At 41.9% G+C, this 22,209-nt stretch overlaps 1 protein-coding gene across 5 annotated transcripts in view; it reads right to left on the reverse strand.

Moving 5' to 3' along the window:
• Positions 1-22,209, reverse strand: part of SYNDIG1 (synapse differentiation inducing 1) — a 193,189-nt gene that overhangs the window by 132,669 nt on the left and 38,311 nt on the right. Inside the window, exon 1 of one of the 5 annotated variants that reach the window (XM_074406165.1) lies at positions 19,752-21,932. The exons of the other annotated variants lie outside the window; for them this stretch is intronic. The gene's annotated coding sequence lies outside the window, so the exon portion shown is untranslated. Of the gene's footprint in view, positions 1-19,751; positions 21,933-22,209 lie in introns of those variants that run through there. 5 annotated transcript variants of the gene reach the window in all.

Consider the following 22,209-nt stretch of genomic DNA (forward strand, 5'->3'; position numbering starts at 1 on the left):
TCTTCTGAACCTGTGAATAAGTCTAGATTTTTAAAAGTCTATGTCTCGCCCAGCCTCCCACCCACCCATCTTCCTTTCTTAAACATACCTGCTGCTTTCACAGAATGACTTAGAGATCTGCACCTGCTGGTTTATGATTTGTTACTGTATAGAGGGGAAGGAACTTCACAACGTAGTATTTCATGCCCGTCCCTGTGTTGCTGATTAGAAACCTTCTATGCCAATGACATTGTGCAGTATCAGTCACATTGAACATAGAAGACCATCTGTGGAGTAGCTTCTCCAAGTAGCAACAGAATGAAGTCAGTTATCTATGCAACTGAAGGAGAAAATAAAACTAATTGCAGGCCAGGTGGGGTGGCTCACACCTGTAATCCTAGCACTTTGGCAGATTGCCTGAGCTCAGGAGTTTGAGACCAGCCTGGGCAACACGGTGAAATCCCGTCCTTCCTAAAATACAAAAAATTAGCTGGGCGTGGTGGCACACCCCTGTAGTCCCAGCTACTCGGGAGGCTGAGGCAAGAGAATTGCTTGAGCCCAGGAGGTGGAAGTTGCAGTGAGCAGAGATTGTGCCACTGTACTCCAGCCTGGGCGACAAAATGGACTCTGTCTCCGAAAAACAAAAAATAAACTGACTGCACTTCCATTTAGCCAGAGTGCTTTGTGTGTGTGACAGGTATGGCTGTTTCTGACCCTCCTTACACAGCTCAATTAGGCAAGGCGTTAGGAAGGCACCAGGTGCTGGAACTTTCCCAAACCCTACATTTTTACAAGCCTTTTGTGTAAACAGCAAAACTTCCCTGCTGCTAAGCGAATGATATGTGTATTTCCACCAAGGCCCAAGTGTGGAGAGCAAAGAGCTGCTTGCAAATCCTCATTAAAACAATACAAATTTGCCTTTAGCAGAAACACATAGAAAAGCTGGTGATTTGGCAGTGGAGTGAGTTAATGAAGCATTTGGGACCAGATCAGTTATTACTATTTAGCATTTAAATGGCACATTACAATTGCAAAATGCTACATCATCCTATGTATCACTTTTGGTGGCTTGGGACTTCCTGCTCACAAAGCCAACCCAAACTTCTGCTGGTGAGTGACGCTTTGTCATAGCATAACACCATGTGTTTCTGGGACACAGTTCACAGGAACTCCAAATCTGATTTATAAATAGGCAGACATGTATAGCAGATATGATGTGATTTTGGAAACAAGAAAACCTGCAGATTTAGGCCACTGCTGCTTTTAAACGTTGTGCCAATTCCCTTTAGCTTTGTGAATCTCCACTTCATTTTTAAGGATAATGTGGAGGGAGGAGGCTTCTTGCCATGTCCACCATTACCAATTCCATTACCCTCACCATCACCATTATCTTCATTATCTCCACCATCACTACCAAACCATCACTGCCTTCACTACCCCATCACCTCCAGAACATAATCACCACCACAATCAGCACCACTGCCATAGCCAATGCCATAATCACCACCACCAGGGCAACTGCCATCATCACCAACACCATCCCCACCACTGACACTATCACTAGGAGTACTACCATCACCACCACCACCACTGTCACCATCTCCACCACTGAAACCAGCACCAGGGGTATTACCACAATCACCACCACCACCACCATTATTATCCCCAGCACGGACATCATCACCAGCATCACCATCACTATCCCCACCACCGACACCATCACCACCACCACCATCACTATCCCCACCTCCAACCCCATCACCACCATCACCATCATTATTCCCACCACCACCACCATCGCCACCACCACCATCATTATCCCCACCACTGACACCGTCACCACCACCATAACCATCATTATCTCCACTACTGACACCGTCATCACCATCACCATCATTATCCCCACCACTGACACTATCACCACCACCATAACCATCATTATCTCCACCACTGACACCGTCATCACCACCACCACCATTATCCCCTCCACTGACACCATCATCACCACCACCACCACCATCATTATCCCCAGCACAGAGACCATCACCAGCATCACCATCACTATCCCCACCACCGACACCATCACCACCACCACCATCATTATCCCCACCACTGACACCATCACCAGCACCAGCATCATTATACTCACCACTGACACCATCACCACCACCACCATCATTATCCCAACACTGACACTGTCACCACCACCATCACCATCATTATCCCCATCACTGACACCGTCACCACCACCACCATCACCATCATTATCCCCACCACTGACACCGTCACCACCACCATCACCATCATTATCTCCATCACTGACACCATCACTCCCACCACCATCACCATCCTTATCCCCACCAATGACACCGTCACCACCACAATCACCATCATTATCCCCAGCACTGACACCATCACCACCACCACCATCATTATCCCCACCACTGACACTGTCACCACCACCACCATCATTATCCCAGCACTGACACCATCACCACCACCATCACCATCATTATCCCCATCACTGACACCGTCACCACCACCATCACCATCATCATCCCCATCACTAACACCATCAGCAATAGTACTACCATTACCACCACCACCTCTGTCTCCACCACTGACACCATCACCAGGAGTACTACCATCACCACTACTGTTAGCATCCCCACCACTGCCTCTGTCAGCAGGAGTACCATGGTCACCATCCCCACCACTGACACCATCAGCAGGAATACCACCATCATCCCCACACTGACACTATCAGCAGGAATACCACCGTCACCACTACCATCATGATCTCCACCACAGACACTACTGCCAGGATTTGGAAAACTAAGGCCACAGGACAAACACATCTAACACCTCCATTGGTACAGCCCACAAGATAAGAATGGTTTTTACATTTTTAAGTGGTTGAAGAAAAGAGGAATATTCCATGACACACAAAATTATATGAAATTCAAATGTCAGTATCCATAAATACAGTTTTATTGGACTACACCCACAACCATTCATGCACATATGTCTATGGCTTCTTCTTCACAACAAGGGAAGAGTTGAGCAGTTGTGACAGAGACCATATTGTCCATGAAGCCTAAAATATTATCTGGCTCTTTACAGAAAAATTTTACTGATTCCGAGTCATCATTCCTTCCATACCACCCCCACCCCCACCACCACCACCACCATCACTACCAGAAGTCAGACCCACAACCACCATTATATCACCACCACCACTGCTACCAACAATAATATCACTGTTGGTACAAGTAATGCCACCAAGACCATTGTTGTCATTACCATCAGCACCAGTGACACCCTCCCACATACACCAGTCCACGGTTCAGAGATGCAGAGGCTCCCGTGTGACCCAAGATTTAAGTGACAAGATTGTGAATGTGGACACAGACTCAGCCAAGAAGTCTTCCTCCCCACCCACTGAAGGATAGAAAGAGAAAGCCTTGAAAGCATTCTCATCTCTAAAATTATTTTGGGTAAAACTTTTTTTTTTTTTTTTTTTTGGAGGAGGGCCAGAGGGGCCTCGTCTCTGAGAATTTCTAACCACAATCCTGCACTCACACTCTCTCTGAGATTTCACACTCTTAATGTGCCTTGAAAAACACAGTTGAACACTTAGCTTGTAGTGTTTGGGGCTGAGACTCCACCACTGTGATTCTTGGCAGAAGCAAATGCAAATGTCCTCTAGGATAATATATGTTAGAGACAGGCCTAGAAAATGCCCACAAAGTCTCAGAAAGCAACTCGGGTTTGGGATTGAAGGGAGGGAAGTGGGCGCTGCCAATGGTTTGGATGAATGCGTTCCTCTGCAATTAATACGTGGGAAGTAAATTCCTCAGGTGATGCCATAAGAGGTGGAGCCCTCGGAGGTGATTATGCCCTCACCCATACATAGGATTAGCGCCTGTATGAAAGGGCTTGAGGGGGAGAGTTAGCCCCTTCTTGTCCTTCTGCCATGTGAGCACACAGTGTTCATGCCCTCAGAGGACACAGCAACACAGCAGTAAGGTGCTATCTCAGAAGGAGAGTGAGCCTTATCAGACGCGGAATCTGCCGGCACTTGGATGCTGGACTTATCGGCCTTCAGAACTGTGTGAAATAAATTTCTATTGTTGACAAATTACACTGGTATTTTCTTATAACAGCAGAATCGAACTAAGGCGAGCACTAAACACAGGAAGAAATAAGCCACATTTAGCAAGGGTGAGCGGAAATGCCACAAATCTGGTCCATAGTGAATGCAGGTATTAACACTTTCTGAAGATTATAAAAGAGCCATATTTAAGATGCTTTACAAATGAAAGATTTAGGACTTTTAGAAACAAAAATACATCAGTGAAATGAAAAGGCAATGGACAGACTGTTATTTCTGTCATTAAAATTGACCAGATGCTCTGAGAGAGTCTCTTGTTGCAAAATTAGACTCAGGATTAGAACACACGTTGAGAGACTACTTATTGTGAAGGAAAATCACCAAATATCACCAGTCTTCCATAGAAGATTACTCGAAGGGGCAGAGTTGCATGGATTTAGGAGTCAACAGTAACAGTGCCAGTAAGTTATATAGCCTGGTAGAAAGAAAAGATAGAGAAGCTGAGCCTGAACTTTATTCTAAGCTAAGATTCTTTATGAACGTGGTCTCAGATTTAAGCATGCATTTGAATCACCTGAAAGGCATGTTAAACCCCAGATGGCCAGGCTGTACAGTTCCTTACTCAGTGTGGAGAGGAATACCCAAGTTTCCATTTCTAAGAAGCTCACAGGTGATGGCAGTCAATCTAGGGACCACAGACTGAGAACCACTGTTCCGAAGACTGCAGTACAGAGCCAAGTCAGTCGTGACCCCTCACTACAGGCAGAAACGGAAACAAATGTCTCTAAGAAAAAGTGTCCTCCACCCCCAAATTTAATCATAGAATAAAGTCAAACAATGAGCTGACAAAGATCATCACCCACAAAAACTGCATGCCTCCGTGAGTGAGAATCTGCGGAGAAAGAAAGAAAAAAAAAAAAATCTCTGAACCATCAAGGACTTTAGATATATATATTTTTTAAGTTCTCTGTATGATCCCCGGTACCAACATTTGATCATTTATCCTCTTTGCACCATGGATTTGTGAATATGGAAACACACCTCTGCGCTTCATTTCCAGCCATAGCTGTGCCTTTTTTTTTTTTTTTTTATGGGAGGGGCCTGAGTTCTGCTAAAATAGGCAAACCTTCTTCAATCCCTTATTGCTATAATCCCTCATTTTCTTTTTGAAATTTGAGATTTTTTTTAGACTGACTCCATCAGGACTCATGACTCAGCTGGTCCTGTGGCTCCACTCAGAAGTGGACTAAGCATGCAAGGATTGTTTTCCACACCCCTGTGATTCATCCCCAGCCAAGCAGCAGCACCCATTCCCTAGCTCCCTGCCCACCAAATTGTCCATTAAAAATCCAAACCTCTGAGCCTTCAAGAAAACTGACTTGAGGAGTAACACCATCTTCTGTGTGTCTGGCCTTGTGTCAAACTTTTTATCTACTGCAGTGCTGAGGTCTCAGTAAATTGATTTTCGTCTGTGCAATGGGCAGGAAGAGCCCAACAGGTGATTACGGTAATTTGCTATAATATTCTTTAAGATAAGTGTAGGAAAGAATTTCAGAAATTTCATTGTTCATAACTTGTAATAAAGATATTTAAAATACAATATTTTCTCTGAACAATTGCTTCAGCAGCATCATACAGAGTCTAATATGCAATATTTTTATTATTGTTATTTTTTAGATAGACTGCAATTTCTTTTCTTTTTTTTTTTTTAAAAGGAAGAAAGAGAAAGAGGAAGAGGGAGAGAGGATGGGGGTATTACTTTATTGCCTGGGCTAGAATGCAGTCTAAATATGGGTATGCCTATAATTGTCCTTAATAATGGAGACATGAAAGAAAGTGAGGGAAGAGAATAGCAAACAAGGAGCCAACCAAGATTTCTTTTAAACTTCTAAGTTGATATGATGTGGTACTGATAAGAGTGTATATTCTGTATATTTAAAGTGGAGAGTTCTATAAATGTTAATTACATTTACTTGTTCCAGATCTGAGTTCAAGTCCTGAAATATCATTGTTAATTTTCTGTCTCATTGATCTGTCTAATATTAATGTTGAAGTCTCCCACTATTATTATGTGGGAGTCTAAGTCTCTTTATAAGTCTTGTATGTCTGCGTATTCCTGTATTGGGTGTGTATATATTTAGGATCTTTAGCTCTTCTTGTTGTTGCATTGATCCTTTTATCATTATATAATGTCCTTCTTTGCTTCTTTTGATCTTTGTTGCTTAATTGTAACTTCTGCTTTTTATTTATTTATTTTAGCTCTCTGTTTGGTTGGTAAATCTTTCTCCATCCCTTGTTTGGAGTCTTTGTGTATCCTTGAATGTGAGATGGATCTGGATGCAGCATACTGATGGGTTTTAGTTTTTTATTCAAATTGCCTGTCTTTGGATTGGGGGATTTAGTCAATTTAAATTTAGAATTAATAATAATATATGTGAGTTTAATACTGCCATTAGCTGGCTATTTTGTCCATTAGTTGATGTAAATTCTTCATTATATTGATGCACTTTTTGATAATTTTTTTAGAAAGGCTGATACTGTTTGTTCCTTTCATATGTGTAGTGGTTCTTTCAGAAGCTCTTGTAAAGCAGGCCTGGTGGTGATGAAATCTCTGAGTGCTTGCTTATTCACAAAAAACTTTATTTTTCCTTCACTTGTGAAGCTTAGTTTGGCAGGATGTGAAATTCTGGGTTGAAAGTTCTTTTCTTTAAGGATGTTGAATATTGGCCCCCACTCTCTTCTGGCTTGTAGAGTTTCTGCTGAGAGATCTGCTGTAAGTCTGATAGGCTTCCCTTTGTGGGTAACCTGACCTTTCTCTCTGGCTGCCCTTAGTATTTTCTCCTTCATTTCAACCCTGGTGAATCTGACGATTATGTGCCTTGGAGTTGCTCTTCTTGAGGAATATCTCTGTGGTGTTCTCTGTACTACCTGGAGTTGAATATTACCCTGCCTTACTAGGCTGGGAAAATTTTCCTGAATAATGTCCTGAAGCATATTTTCCAGCTTGGATTCATTCTCTTCGTCACATTTAGGTATACCTATCAAGCGTAGATTAGGTCTTTTCACATAGTCCCATATTTCTTGGAGACTTTGCTCGTTCCTTTTTATCCTTTTTTCTCTAATCTTGTCTTCTTGTTTTATTTCATTGAGTTGGTCTTCGACCTATGATATCCTTTCTTCTGCTTGATCAATTCGGCTGTTAAAACTTGTGCATACTTCACGAAGTTCTCCTATTGTGTTTTTCAGCTCCATCAATTCACTTACATTCCTCTCTAAATTGTGTATTCTTGTTAACATTTCGTCAAATCTTTTTTCAAAGTTCTTAGTTGCTTTAGATTGGGTTAAAACAAGTTCTTTTAATTCACAGAAGTTTCTCATTATCCACGTTTTGAAGCCTGCTTCTGTAATTGGAACACACTCGTTCTCCATCAAGCCTTGTTCCGTTGCTGATGAGGAACTGTGATCCCCCGCTGAGGGAGAGGCGTTCTGATCTTGGGCATTCTCAGCCTTTTTTGGCCGTTTTCCTCCCTTCGTTATAAATTTATCCATCTGTGGTCTTTGAATTCACCGTCTTTGTAATTAGGTTTCTGAGTGGACGTCCAACTTACTGATTCTCAGCACCAAAATCTGAGCAACCCACTGCACCGACCAAATCAGCGGCGTTAAGATTGATGGTGCTTTTCCGACTCTGCACCAAGAACCGTCGCTCCAAGGCGCCGGCAAAACCGCCTCGCCGGTCACAAGAGTAGCGCTGGCGACCCGTGGGGCTCCTCCGCTGGGAATCTCCTGGTGCGTGAGCAACAAGTATTCATGTGAAGGTGTGGCGTCCTCTCCTTCTTTGCGCTTTCAGTGGGAGCTACAATCCCAAGCTGTTAGTGATCAGCCATCTTGGATCTCTCTCCCTAGATATTTTCATAGTAAGAATAAATTATAGAAAAATTGTTCAAGGAATACTTACATAAATAAACACAAGAAGGAGCAAGTGACAAGTGACTACCAGAAGTAAACAGAAAAAATGAAAAGTGTGAATTTCAAAAAGCAAAAAATATTTCTGAGTAAAAGACACAACAAAAGAACTGGAATCTAACAGCAGAATAGTCACCATTGAGAAAAAAATGTAATCCAGAAGACAGGTCTGAGAAAAATACCCCAAATGCCTCACTAATAGAAAAAAAAGGTAGGCAAAAGAAATGAGTAGTAAAGAGTCTGGCAGGTGGAAGGAGAAGAATCCACCTCCTCTATTGGAAGTCTCAGAAATGGAGAAAGAACGCCTGGGAGAGGAGAAGCCGCCTTGAAAGGATGCTCCCTGTGAAATGTGCAGCTCTGATGAGAAACACATTCACTGATCAGGAAGTACCACATTGACACATTACAGTGAAACTGCTGAAGATGAAGTGTAAAGGTCTTAAAAGCAGTCAGTGGGAAATAGGGGATAATCTACAGAGCAACAGAAAGGAGCATGACAAGACACGTAGGAAGCAATAATGGCAGCTAAAGGGCCAAGGACTAACACCTTTAATATATTGAGAGGTAGCAGCTCTCAACTTTGAACTGGACATAATGAAATTATCTTTCAAGAGCCAAGTGAAAAATCCATTTACACATAAATAAAAAAACTACTCAGAGACTTAAACTAAAAGGAATTCTAAAGGATACACTTCAGGAAGAAGAAAAATAATGCTGGGTGATGACCTCAGATGCAAGGACTTAGAAGGACACGAACCCACAACGTATTTATAAATCCAAACATGCTTTGTGTGTAAGTTTTCCATGCTTTTCCTCTCAGTGCTTCCATGTCCATATGCTTTAGGTCTATCTCTTATAAATAACGTATGTCTGGATATTATTTCAAATCCAAGCCAACAGTTTATTTTAATCAACAATTTAAGTTAATTTGTACCTATTGTTAATACTGATGTCTTTGGATTTGCCAGTACCCTAGTTTTCTGTTTGGAATTTGGCCTACTTCTTTCTTATGTTTCATGTTTTTATTAACCTCTATTCATTTGATTCAGGTTTTACTATTTTTTTCAGTCTTACTCATGTACTTCTCTCCCCTGGCTTAGAATGATTAGAAATGTTTCCATTCATTTGGTAGTTATCCTTGACATTTGCCTGTGTATATTTAAGTCTAAAACTGAACATGTTAACTCACTTCTGGAACATTAAAAAGATCTTAGGATCACTCACTCCCCTGATTTACATGCTATTGTTTTCCCGTGTTTAGAGTTTTAAAAATATTTATTTTAAAAATAAAAATAAAAATTTATTTTTAAAAATATTTATTTTAAAAATATCTAAAAATTTTAAAAAAATATTTATTTTTAAATATTTAAAAATATTTATTTTAAAAATAAAAATAAAAATTTATTTTAAAACTCTTAACATGGGAAAACAATAGCATGTAAATCAGGGGGGTAAGTGATCCTAAGATCTTTTTAATGTCCCAGAAGTGAATTAACATGTTCAGTTTTAGACTTAAATGTACACGGGCAAATGTCAAGGATAACTACCAAATGAATGAAAACATTTCTAATCATTCTAAGCCAGGGGAGAGAAGTACATGAGTAAGACTGAAAAAAATAGTAAAACCTGAATCAAATGAATAAAGTTTAATAAAAACATGAAACATAAGAAAGAAGTAGGCCAAATTCCAAATAGAAAACAAGGGTACTGGCAAATCCAAAGACATCAGTATTAACAATAGGTACAAATTAACTTAAATTGTTGATTAAAATAAACTGTTGGCTTGGATTTGAAATAATATCCAGACGTACGTTATTTATAAGAGATAGACCTAAAGCATATGGACATGGAAGCACTAAAAGGAAAAGCGCGGAAAACATATATACAAGGAAAATCCTAGGCAACAAATAAGAAATCTGGCACGGTATAACGAATACAGAACAAAGTAGACATTCAGGAGTAGGAAGTCCTATTATATAGCAACATAGTTACACAGAGAGAGGCCCAGTTAACCATATACAACAATTCTCAACTTCCATGTACATAATCAATTTATATCACATTATGCCAAGTAAAATTTATGAAATTATCGGGATAATGCAGTATCTTCACCATCACAACGGGAGACTGTAAAGTATGCTTTCAATTATGCTGAGAAATAAATGGGCCAAAATTTAAAAAACAGAATATTTGAATAATAAATTTGATTAAAAAATTCATGTATAAAACTTGACATCCAACAGAAAATACAAATTCTTCCAGGCATACATGTTCTCTCTTTCTCATTCTCTGTTTCTCTTGCTTTCTCTCCATTCTCCCCTCTCTTTCTTCCTTTCAAAAATTTTAAAATCAAGCATTATGCCATGAAGTATGTATAAAAAATTTCAAATAATTAGTATCTTACAGATCACTTTCTTTAGCCACAACACAATTCATTTAAAAGCTGATATAATTAGCCAGGTGCGATGGCTCATACCTGTAATCCCAGCACTTTGGGAAGCGGAGGTGGGTGGATCATGAGGTCAGGAGTTCAAGATCAGCCTGAACAATAAGGTGAAATCCTGTCTCTACTAAAATTACAAAAATTAGCCGGGCATGGTGGCATGACCATATAATCCCAGCTACTCGGGAGGCTGAGGCAGGAGAATTGCTTGAGCCCAGGAGGTGAAGGTTACAGTGAGCTGAGATTGTGCCACTGTACTCCAGCCTGGTGACAGAGCAAGACTCCATCTCAACAACAACAAAAAGTTGATACAACTAACCATTCATTTAGAAATGAAGAAAAAGAAATGCTTTCTTAATAACCATTTGACAAAAAAAGAATCGTAACAAAATACAAAATGACTTAGGATAGAATTATTGAAAAACTACATTACTGAAACCTAGGGACGCAGGAGAAGCAATACTTAGCGGGAAATATTAGCCTTAAACGCATCTATTATTTTTAAAAGCTTAAAAATTGATGATCCCTTATCTAAATTAATAAATTCTCCAAAATAATAATAATCAGGCAAAGAATACATGACAGGTGGTAATAAAGGTAAGAGCAGAAGCTAGTGAAAGAGAAAGCAAAGGTACCACACAGAGGACCCACAGGCCAAGTCTCCTCCCTGAAAAGACAACTAACTCTCTGATGAGGCTGTGTAAAGACAGGGTCAGGGAGCCTGCCTCTGGGTGAAACTTAGGGTTGTGCACACCTCACTCCTCCCCTCTCTCCAAGACCCTGGCAAAATGTTAGTGAAAGAGCAAAAGGAATATTAATGGAAGTGAAAATGGAAAAAAATCATCCTTAAGAAGATCAGTGATCTGAAAATATAACAGTAAATGAGGGATCTAATGAAAGTCAAGAAGAAGAGTGTGGGCAGAAGCTACAGCAGGAATTTGTGTTTGGAACTCACAGGCGGCCAAGGGGACACAGGCCCACGGGCTGGCAGAGGACCTGACATCAGAGCCACACACACACACAGGCAATGGGCCAACACCCTTCAAGTTGAGAGAAAACCTTTAAAATAGGTACTCCACCAAGCACTCCTTCAAGGATGAGTAAAAACAAAAAAGGAAACAAAACGTGGATGACAATAAATATTTCCAAGAATCAGAAAATGGATCTCACATGCAGCCTGTCTGCCTAAGTAACTTGAAGACTTATTCCAGAAACAAATGGCAGTGAAAACCACGGATGTGGATAATAGAGGAGAGGGGAAAGCAGTGAATAGCTTAAATGAATAAAAAGCAATCTCTGCATGGCAGCTGGCCAGCAGCAATCTGTCCCATTTGTAAGAAACACCCGTGGGCTTCACAAAGACCATTTCTGTGAGCAGGAACAGCAGCGCGCATGCACAGCCGGACGTTGAGACGGATGTGGTGAGGAAGGGGCAGCTTTCTTTCCTCGATGTGAAAAGCATGTCCTTTAGAAACTCCAGAAAGACACATACAGCCAGAAAAGGTGTACAAGAACTCCATGGGTCCAAATATAAAGCAAAACAAAATTTCCCGTCGCTTTACACAGCTGTGGAATTTAGGAAGACAGAATCCATTTCACCCGGACACTCTAGTTTCTTTCATCTGGCACGGGGGTTATGATTTAGGAGCAGAATACAGAGGCAATGTTAACTTATTACCAAAACTCGGGTTCACAGCCATAATGCTTATAGAATCATGGCAATAAATGTTTAGTAATTTAACATTTAGAATCTATATATAAACCCAACATAACTGAAAAACAGAATTTAAAGGGGCCTCATGGTGACCAAGCTGTTATCACTGCTGTTGTGGTCATCATCATCATTTTGGCCAAGAGTTCAGCATCTCTTAAATCCCAAGCATCGTGCTAAACTTTTAATAAGGAGTATCCTGTTTAATTTTTATAACAACCCCATTAAATATGTATACTTACCATCTTCCCTTTTGCATATGTGGAAACTGAGTCATCAATAACTGAAGCAACCTGTTTAAGGTCTTTCACCTGTAAGCTGCAGAGCTGGATTTCACAGCCAGGAAGCTTGACTTTAGGATTTGACTCATGGCCAGTAGGCTGCACTCACTCATTCTCATGTAAAAGTGAAGACACAGCCAATCTCAATAGGGAAGTGATACAGTCTGGATGTGCATCCCCTCCACATCTCGTATTGAAATGTGATCACCCGTGTTGAAGGCAGGGCCTGACAGGAGGTGTGTGGGTCATGGGGGTGAATTCCTCACGAAGTGCTTACCGCCACCCTTGTGGCAATGAGTGAATTCTTGCTGTTAGTTCACATAAGAGCTGTTTGTTTAAAAAACCCTGACTTTCTCTCTCCTGCTCACTGTCACCATGTGACACGTTGGCTCCCACTTCCCCATCTGCCATGATTAAAACCTTCCTGAAGCTTCTCCAGAAGCCAAGCAGAGGCTGGCACCAACTTGTACAGCCTGCAGAACCATGAGCCAGATAAGCCTCTTTTCTTTACAAATCCCCAGCCTCTGGTATTCCCTTCATGCCACACAAAACGGACCAACAGAGAAGGCCAATGGGAAAGAGAGAAGCAGTGTGGGTAAGCATGCCAGCCGCAGGCGCCTCATCCCTGGAGCGAGGAGATAGGTACAACAGGAACCAGGGGAAGGACTCGAATTGATATAGCACTAAGAAGTTGGGAGAAGAGGCGAGGAGATGGGCAGTAGTGCAAGTGAGCTAAATTCTAACCTCAAGCGGGCAAATGTCCACCCTTTCCAAGCAGGGAGTCCATTGACAGAATTTAAAGCTAATGGATCAAGAAATAACTGGACGGGTCCAGGTACATGGGCTCATGCCTATAATCCCAGCACCTTTATGGCAGAAGTGGGAGGATCACTTCAGGCTAGGAGTTGGAGACCAGCCTGAGCAACATAATGAGACCTCATCTCTACAGAGAAATTTTAAAACTGGCCAGGCATATGCACCTATAGTCCTACCTACAGGTGGGAGGCTGAGGCAGGAAGCTGAGGCCGATGTGGGAGGATCACTTGAGCACAGGAGTTTGAGGCTAAAGTGAGCTATGATCATGCCACTGAGCTGTAGCCTGGACAACAGTGCAAGACCCCATCTCTAAAAAGAAAAAAGATAGAACAGGATGAACACAGCCATCAGGGCATGGCCATAACAGTCAAAAGAGGAAGGTGGGCAGGAGCTGTCTCTGGGGAGTGTCTGGGCATATGAACTGGTGTGTTAGGGGCCATGGGAAAAGGTTTGTAACTTTCATTACTATTTTGGGGTGCTACTTAATTTTTAAATATGCCTTTATTATCCTAGCCAGAATAACCATATGAAATAGCCTTTAAAATTCCTGTCACTGTGGAGAAACTGGAACCCTGTGTCTTCCCAGTGGAAATGTCAAATGGAACAGCCACCGTGGAAGACGAGATGGTGGCTCCTTAAAGAGTCCACACTGAGTTACCATACAGCAGCCATTCCACTGCTGAGTGTATGCTCTCCAGAATGGAAAGTGGATATGACTGTATCACTGTACTCCAGCCTGGGCAACAGAGTAAGACCCTGTCTCTTAAAAAAGTACTTGAAAGCCAACACAGATTTAGGGACACCGAGGTGTATTGCATCATGATGGAAAAGTAGTCAGGGGGTGAAAACAATGAAAGCGCCCATTGACAGACGAATGAATACACAACCCATGATATGTGCTACGTTGGATTATCAGCCTTCGAGATGAAGGAAATTTTCATCAGTGCTACAGCGTGGATGAACCTTGAAGACAATATGCTAAGTGAAATAAGCCAGTCACAAAAGGTCAAATACTGTACAATTCCATTTATACAAGGTACCTAGAGTCGTCACTTTCACAGAGAACACAGCTGCGGGGGCTGTGGGAGGGAGGGAACAGACAGTTACTGTTTAATGGGGACAAGGTCTCGGTTTAGGGTGATGGTAAGTTCTGCAGATGGGCGGTGGTGATGGCACACAGTAACGTGCATGCATTTAATGCCACTGAATTGTACATTTAAAAAGGAATAAAATGATGTATTTTATGTTATATGTATTTATTATGATAAAACAGCACTTTTCTCAAAAAAATAAGAAGTAATGATGTTAGTGTACAAGCCATATAGTACCTTTAAACTTACTGGAATTATCATTATTATTGTTATTTTTGAGACAGAGTTTCTCTCATCGCCCAGGCTGGACCGCAATGGCATGATCTCAGCTCACTGCAACTTCTGCCTCCCTGGTTCAAGTGATTCTCTTGCCTCAGCCTCCTGAGCAGCTGGGATTACAGGCTAATTTTTGTATTCTTAGCAGAGATGGGGTTTTACCATGTTGCCCAGACTGATCCAAACTCTTGAGGTCAGGCGATCTGCCTGCCTCAACCTCCCAAAATTTTGGGATTAAAAGTGTAAGCCACCGTGCCCGGGCTGAACTTACTGGAATTCGATGTTAGTTCTTCACTTTCTGGAAAATATAAGAACCTCAAACAAGTTAATTCTGATTACAATCTGCCAATGTGGTATTGTAGTACTGTTGTTGGCTTTATTTTAAATTATATATAATATACATATACTATTATGTAAGAGATAAAAGCATAAAATGATATGTTAAACACATATAAGCACTACAATACTTTGTTAGGGTTTTTTTTTTTTTTTTTTTTTTTAACTCAGTCAGTATTCATTTCAGTTTACTCATATACATAGAAGCATGCTCAGGGAAAAGCCTCATCGGACTCCATCAAGGGTCAGAAGCCACTGATTGCGAGATGCATCAGTGTTTCAGAATTTCAAAATAGTAACATGTGAAAAGAAAGGAATGTGCATCTTAGAATTGGAGAAATGCAATATTAAATAGAAAATAAACTAAAAGAGAGAGAACCACAGCCTGCAACACTACTCAGAAAATTCCTTAGCATGGGTTAGTTACTAAATGAGTTTAACCGGCAGTGATGACATTCTGTGCTTTTCGTGATGGTGGTGGTGGCGGGGTGTGCGTGCGTGTGTGTGCATGTGTGTGTCTGTCTAAGGGAGAGAGAGAGGGGCAGAAGGAGAAGGAGGGAGAAAGAAAATGAGACACACTATGGACTGAGTGTTTTCAGTAGACTCAGAGTTGCATGAGTAATACAAATTTACCAAAAAAAATCAAAGGAGCTGCATGGCTGCCATTCTCTGTATGGATAGTAAAGGCAAATGGTACAGAACTGGGATGTGGATTGGCTTTTGCCAGGATCCATTTCTTCAAAGAGAGTTAAAGAAGTAACTTGAAGAGTACTATGCTTCTGACCTTCTCAAGTTCACAGAAATGAACCCAGAAGTGGCAACAGGGCCAGCCCATCATTCCCATTATAAATGATCCATGTAAAATCCTTAGGGTGCAACACGATATCCTGAGAACCCACAGAAACAAAATGCTGGAGTGACTTGCTTTTTCCTGTGCCATGGTTTTTACTACACCTCAGATTTGCTAAAATAAACCAAAAGCACAAAAACAAAAAGTGACTGCTTGCCGCATTTTTCCTATAACCAAGTGCTTCAACATGGGAACACAGTTCCTTTATGACAAAGGCTCAGAAATGACTGCACAGTCTCATGGGCAGTATCACAGTCCATCTTCTAATTAATTAACATCGTAAACTCGCACACTGCCTCCTGGACCTGTGCATGAGAAACAGAGCAACAGCTCAGCCTGGGAAACATAAAAAATATCAGTGGCTGAAATTAGTTCATCAGCGTGCTGACTGACGAGAAATGAGTCACATTTCAATCCAGCATTCCCTTGCTAATATCTCAAGTTTATTCCTGGGGCCATTTGCTCTTGAGTTATTCTCTGCCAGCTAGTAATGGGCTGTGCAGACCCAGCAAGGTCAACAAACCCAAATTGGAAGAGTGTTCTCACTGCAGGGACCCTGCGGGGCGAGCCTGCTTCCTTGGGGCGTGCCTGTGGGTTGCCGGAGGACAGGTGGTGATGGACCTCATTGTTGTCCCCAGGATGCCAACAGGCAGAAACTGGTTTCTCCCGGTGAATTCCTTTAGGTTCTGAAGACCATGCTTTCACAGGTGAAAACATGGAGCTGGGAGGTATGCTCAGGTGGTGAACACGAAGAATTAAGAGTCTGCTGTGTTGGCCTTAGAGCCTTTGTGAATCAGAACCAGCAGAAAGCTGGAGGCTGGGACACCGGCAGGGCCACCTAGGCAGCTGCTCCCAGAGCCTTCTGCCCAGAGCGTCACAAGAAGCGAGCATTGTTTTGAAACAAGGAATTTCTCTTGTACAAAAAAATACGCTTCTGAAAGGTTAGCGGAACCCCCAGACAGAAAGTGCAATTTAGCCCTGCTGGTGACACAGTGTTGCCAACAGGACGAGGACAAGGCCCACAACCCGTTTCTGCAGCAGACCCCTCCTGCAGCTGCAAAGCTGCCCTCGATCCCTGCTTCTGAGCCATGCCCTTTCTCACAGCGGCAGGCCCAGCCCTGAGGGCTCCTCCACTGCCTGCAGACAGACTGCAGAGATGCCCCATCGCTGGGCATCGATGCTGCTCCCTAGTACCAATCTAGAGCCAGTCCCTCCCCTGCTTGCTCCTGAGAATATCACTTCGCACAGGCCTCCATCCTTGAAGAACCTTTTCCTCCTACTGAAGATGCTCCCAAGATTCCATGTAGTCCATTTTCTTGCTGCAGCAGCTAAATTCAACCCATTTCATTGGACTGTAAGTGTGCTTCTATTGGTCTTTGGCTAGTGGGCTTCAATGGAAGTGAGCCTCAGTCCTAAAAAATAATATATATTTTCTAAAGGTCCATGCAGCCCCATGGCTACTGTTGGCCTATATCAATAGTAAAGGTATGTGGTACAGAACTGGGATATGAACTGGCTGCTGTCATGGACGCATTTCGTGGAAAAGGGTTAAAGGTGGAATATATTATGCTGAATCATAAATGCCTACACAGGGGTCAAAATAATGTTACAGGTGATAAATTAGAGCCAGAACAGAGAGTGCGTTCCCTCTCCTCCCCCACCCAGTTTCTAGCCAATTTCAGTCCTGCTGAAAGACAGATGTCATATTGCCAGATCTTCACATTTCTCAGCAGAAACTGGTTATAAGCATGGTGCCAGACTCACTTGAAACACTTCCTGCAACAGAGCATGTAAGTACTCTGCATAATATTCCAATTTCTTTTGAAAGGCACAACTGAGGTCACAGGAAAGCAAGGGAAATCTTCAGGAGCTGGAATTAAGGAGGCAAGTTGTATATGAAGCTTTAAGCTCAAGCTGACACTGCCTCATCTTGGGGAGACAGGCCAGTCCTGGCAACAGGGCATGTGTGCAGTGCCCAGGGCAGAGGAGACAAGGCCTGGGTCTCCGCGAGGAGGGAGTGGAAAACGGACCACCATACCAAGATGGGAAGGTCAGAGAATAATGTACCCAGTGAAAATTCTGAATCCAGAATCACTCTGCCCATCAGTTCAGTGAGGGAAAACACGGGGTGGTCCCGTTGGCTTGATATTGGCAAAGTTCTATGCTGAAAACACAGCACCATGTGTATTCAGGGTTTGGGGTTTTAGTATTTGTGCAGCTAGGAAACCCCTACACTGAGGAACTAACATAAAAAATGGTGACATGTCACTGATTCCAAGGGGTACCGGCACCACACCCTCATTTCGGGAAATGTGTAACGACAGTTTTCAATTAAAGTGCCACAGAGTTTGATTTTCTGCTCTTGTGTCAGTTTGCTGAGAATGATGGTTTCCAGGTTCATCCATGTCCCTATAAAGGACGTGAACTCATCGTTTTTGATGGCTGCATAATATTCCATGGTGTATATGTACCACATTTTCCCTATCCAGTCTATCATCGTTGGGCATTTGGGTTGGTTCCAGGTCTTTGCTATTGTAAACAGTGCTGCAATGAACATTCGTGTGCACGTGTCCTTGTAGTAGAATGATTTATAGTGTTGAACAATGAGAACACATGGACACAGGGAGGGGAGCACTACACACTGGGGTCTGTTGGGGGGAAATGGGGGGGGCGGGGGGTGGGGAGGTGGGAAGAGATAGCATGGGGAGAAATGACAGATACAGGTGAGGGGACGGAAGGCAGCAAAGCACACTGCCATGTGTGTATCTATGCAACAATCTTGCATGTTCATCACATGTACCCCAAAACCTAAAATGCAATAAAAAAAAAAAAAATAAAAATAAAGTGCCACAGAGAAGGTCAAAATTCAAAATTATAGAATGTACCAAGACACAGTCTGCCCTGAGCATCAGTCAGCAGAGACAGCAGCCTTTCAAGAATTTCAAGTGATCAAGTGAGTCTCCTTTAAGATAGTCTAGCACAAAGAGGCACCAAATCCACACGGGGAAAAAAATTATCAAAAGAGGCAAGACAAATTGGAATTTCCCGAAATAAAAATAAATACTGAATTTCAGACATGATGGATGAATTAATAAGCAAACTTGATGAGGGACTTGAGCAGGAATATGGAACTGATGATACTACCTAGAATTCAGCATATCATGGAAACTATGAAAGCCATTTTAAAAGGTAGAAAGATAAAAATGAGAATGTCTCCCAATCTACTAATAACAAATCCAGATGAATAGACTGGGAATTCCAGACTGAGAGAACATTGAGAATGGGGAAGAGCAATATCTGAAGATATTTGAGAATGTCCCAGAACTAATAAAAGATGTGAATTTGCAGATTCAGACACACATAATACAAGGTAAATTAAAGTTATCCCACACTAAATATAGTACCTATACAATACTAAAGACAAAAATCTGATCTCAACCAGAAAAAAAGATTCTTTCTTTTTTTTTAATTTTTTTTAATTTTTTTTGAGATTGAGTTTCGCTCCTGTCTCCCAGACTAGAGTGTAATGGCGTGATCTTGGCTCACTACAACTTCTGCCTCCTCGGTTCAAGCAATTCTCCTGCCTCTGCTTCCCAAGTAGCTGGGATTATGGGTGCCCGCCACCATGCCCAACTAATTTTTGTATTTTTTTAAATAATAGAGATGGAGTTTCACTGTGTTGGCCAGGCTGGTCTCAAACTCCTGACTTCCAGTGATCTGCCTGCCTTGCCTCCCAAAGTGCTGGGATTATAGTCATGAGCCACTGCACCCAGCCCAGAGAAAATAATTTCAAATTCCTACAGGAAAAAAAGCAAACCCAGAGTAGGTTTCTCAACAACAGCAACAGAAAGTTTATTAGGCCATTCTAGCATCGCTATAAATAAATACCTGAGACTAGGTAATTTATAAAGAAGAGTGGTCTATTTGGCTCATGGTTTTGCAGGCTGTACAGGAAACATGGTGCTGGCATCTGCTCAGCTTCTGGTGAGGCCTCAGGAAGCTTCCAATCATGGTGGAAGGAAAAGAGGAGCAGGCAGGTCACCTGGCCAAAGCAGGAACAAGAGTGAGTGGGCAGGTGACATACACCTTTTTAACACCAGATTTCATGAAAACTCACTCATTATGGTGAGGGCAGAACCAAGGGGCTGGTGCTAAACCATTCATTAAGAAACCACCCCCACGATCCAATCACCTCCCACGAGGCCCTACGTCCAACACTGGGGATTACATTCCAACATGAGATTTGGACTGGGGACACACATCCAAACTATATTAGAAACCATAAGGAAATCAAAAGTAATTTCAGCATTTGTGAGAGACAAATTCTTTATCCTAGAATTCTATACCTATTTAAACTATCATTCACAAATGAGAACATAAGGCCTTTGTACAAAGACCGAATGAACCACTAATGGCCCTTCCTTACAGCTCCTAAAGCACATTCTCCAGAAAAAAGAAAACTGATCAGAGAAAGAAAAAATGAGGTGAAAAGTGAGTGAAGACCATGAGTGATATTTAATGAGCACTGACTATTAAAAACAACAGCAAAACTAACAACATTCATGATGGTTAATTCTGCTGGAACAAAAGTTAGAAATAACTGAAATATGGAACAGCAACATCAGAAAAGAAGGGGATTCGAATCTCCTTGTATTGTTAGAAAGAAGGATGGACAGTGTTAACTCTAGAATTTGCACATTAAGAAATGCTTATTAAAAATTTAACAGTAACATCTAATCATAGAAATAAAATGTAAGCCAGTAGACAGAGAAAAGAAAAACAGTTCAGAGAAACTGGAGCCCCTGAATTATTTTATAATAACAAATAATTGAAACACACACACACACACACACACACACACACACACACACACACACACACGTGTGTGTGTGTGTGTACACTAAATCCCTCAAGGGATTACATAAGACATGCCCACAGCCCATCAGGTTGTAAACTTACAGTAAGGTGTGAGTTGTAAACAAACAGGAAACCAATGCTCATTCCAGAAAGGTTTATGCCTAAGGTCTAAGGGATTCTTCACATTTGTGACGGTCTCTTGACTCCATGGTGCTTTTTAAAATCATCATGAATGTGTTGGGTTGTGGGACCTGGCATCTGGGCAATGGGGTTTCTATTTCCTGTTGACCTGGTAGTAACACCCTCAATTTCACCTTCAGCTTCCTGCTTCCACCTCTGTGTATTCCTCTTTACTTTAGTTCTCATGTGACTCCAGCCTGCACCTGCAGGGGAGTGGAATGGGAGCTGGTACACACTCACGATTTTTTTTTTTTTTTTTTTTTTTTGAGACGGAGTTTCGCACTTGTTACCCAGGCTGGAGTGCAATGGCGCAATCTCGGCTCACCGCAACCTTCGCCTCCTGGATTCAGGCAATTCTCCTGCCTCAGCCTCCGGAGTAGCTGGGATTACAGGCACGCGCCACCATGCCCAGCTAATTTTTTGTATTTTTAGTAGAGACAGGGTTTCACCATGTTGACCAGGATGGTCTCGATCTGTTGACCTTGTGATCCACCTGCCTCGGCCTCCCAAAGTGCTGGGATTACAGGCTTGAGCCACCGCACCCGGCTACACTCATGGTTTTTATGAGTTTGAAGAACTGTATTTATTGCTTTTCCAGCTCTTAGCCTTGTTTTAACTTTTGCCTGCTCATTTGGTTTTTATTTTTACTTTAAAATTTGATCTTCAACTTCTAGGCTTTCCTCTTAATTTTGTTGTTTCTAGGTTTTTTTGGTTTGTTCATTTAAACATTTACGTTAAAATCTCTTATTTCACCTATATTTTTCTTCACTGAGGCTTTGACATTATCTGACATTTAAACATTATCCTCCTGGGCAGGCCATGGTGGCTCACACCTGTAATCCCAGCAGTTTGGGAGGCCGAGGCAGGCAGATCACTTGAGGTCAGGAGTTTGAGACCAGCCTAGCCAAAATGGTGAAACCCCATCTCTACTAAAAATACAAAAATTAGCCAGGTTTGGTAGTTCATGCCTGTAATCTCAGCTACTTGGGAGGCTGAGGCAGGAGAATCGCTTGAACCTGGAAGGCAGAGGTTGCAGTGAGCAGAGATTGTGCCACAGAACACCAGCCTGGGCTACAGAGTGAGATTCTGTCTCAAATATATATATATATATATATATATATATATATATATATATATATATATATAATCCTCCTTAATTTTAATTTTCCACTTACCCCATTTTTGTGTTAATCTCTTGACCTTCCCATTTTTTTTTTCCTGGTTTATGTTTTTAAGACCATGTTAGGAACCTGAGGAGATCTAGAACACTTCTTGGCAGTTTGGCCTGCAGTGGTCCTCCTGGGCCCCA

Source organism: Saimiri boliviensis, chromosome 9 (assembly GCF_048565385.1).
Source record: "Saimiri boliviensis isolate mSaiBol1 chromosome 9, mSaiBol1.pri, whole genome shotgun sequence".
Lineage (NCBI taxonomy): Eukaryota > Metazoa > Chordata > Mammalia > Primates > Cebidae > Saimiri > Saimiri boliviensis.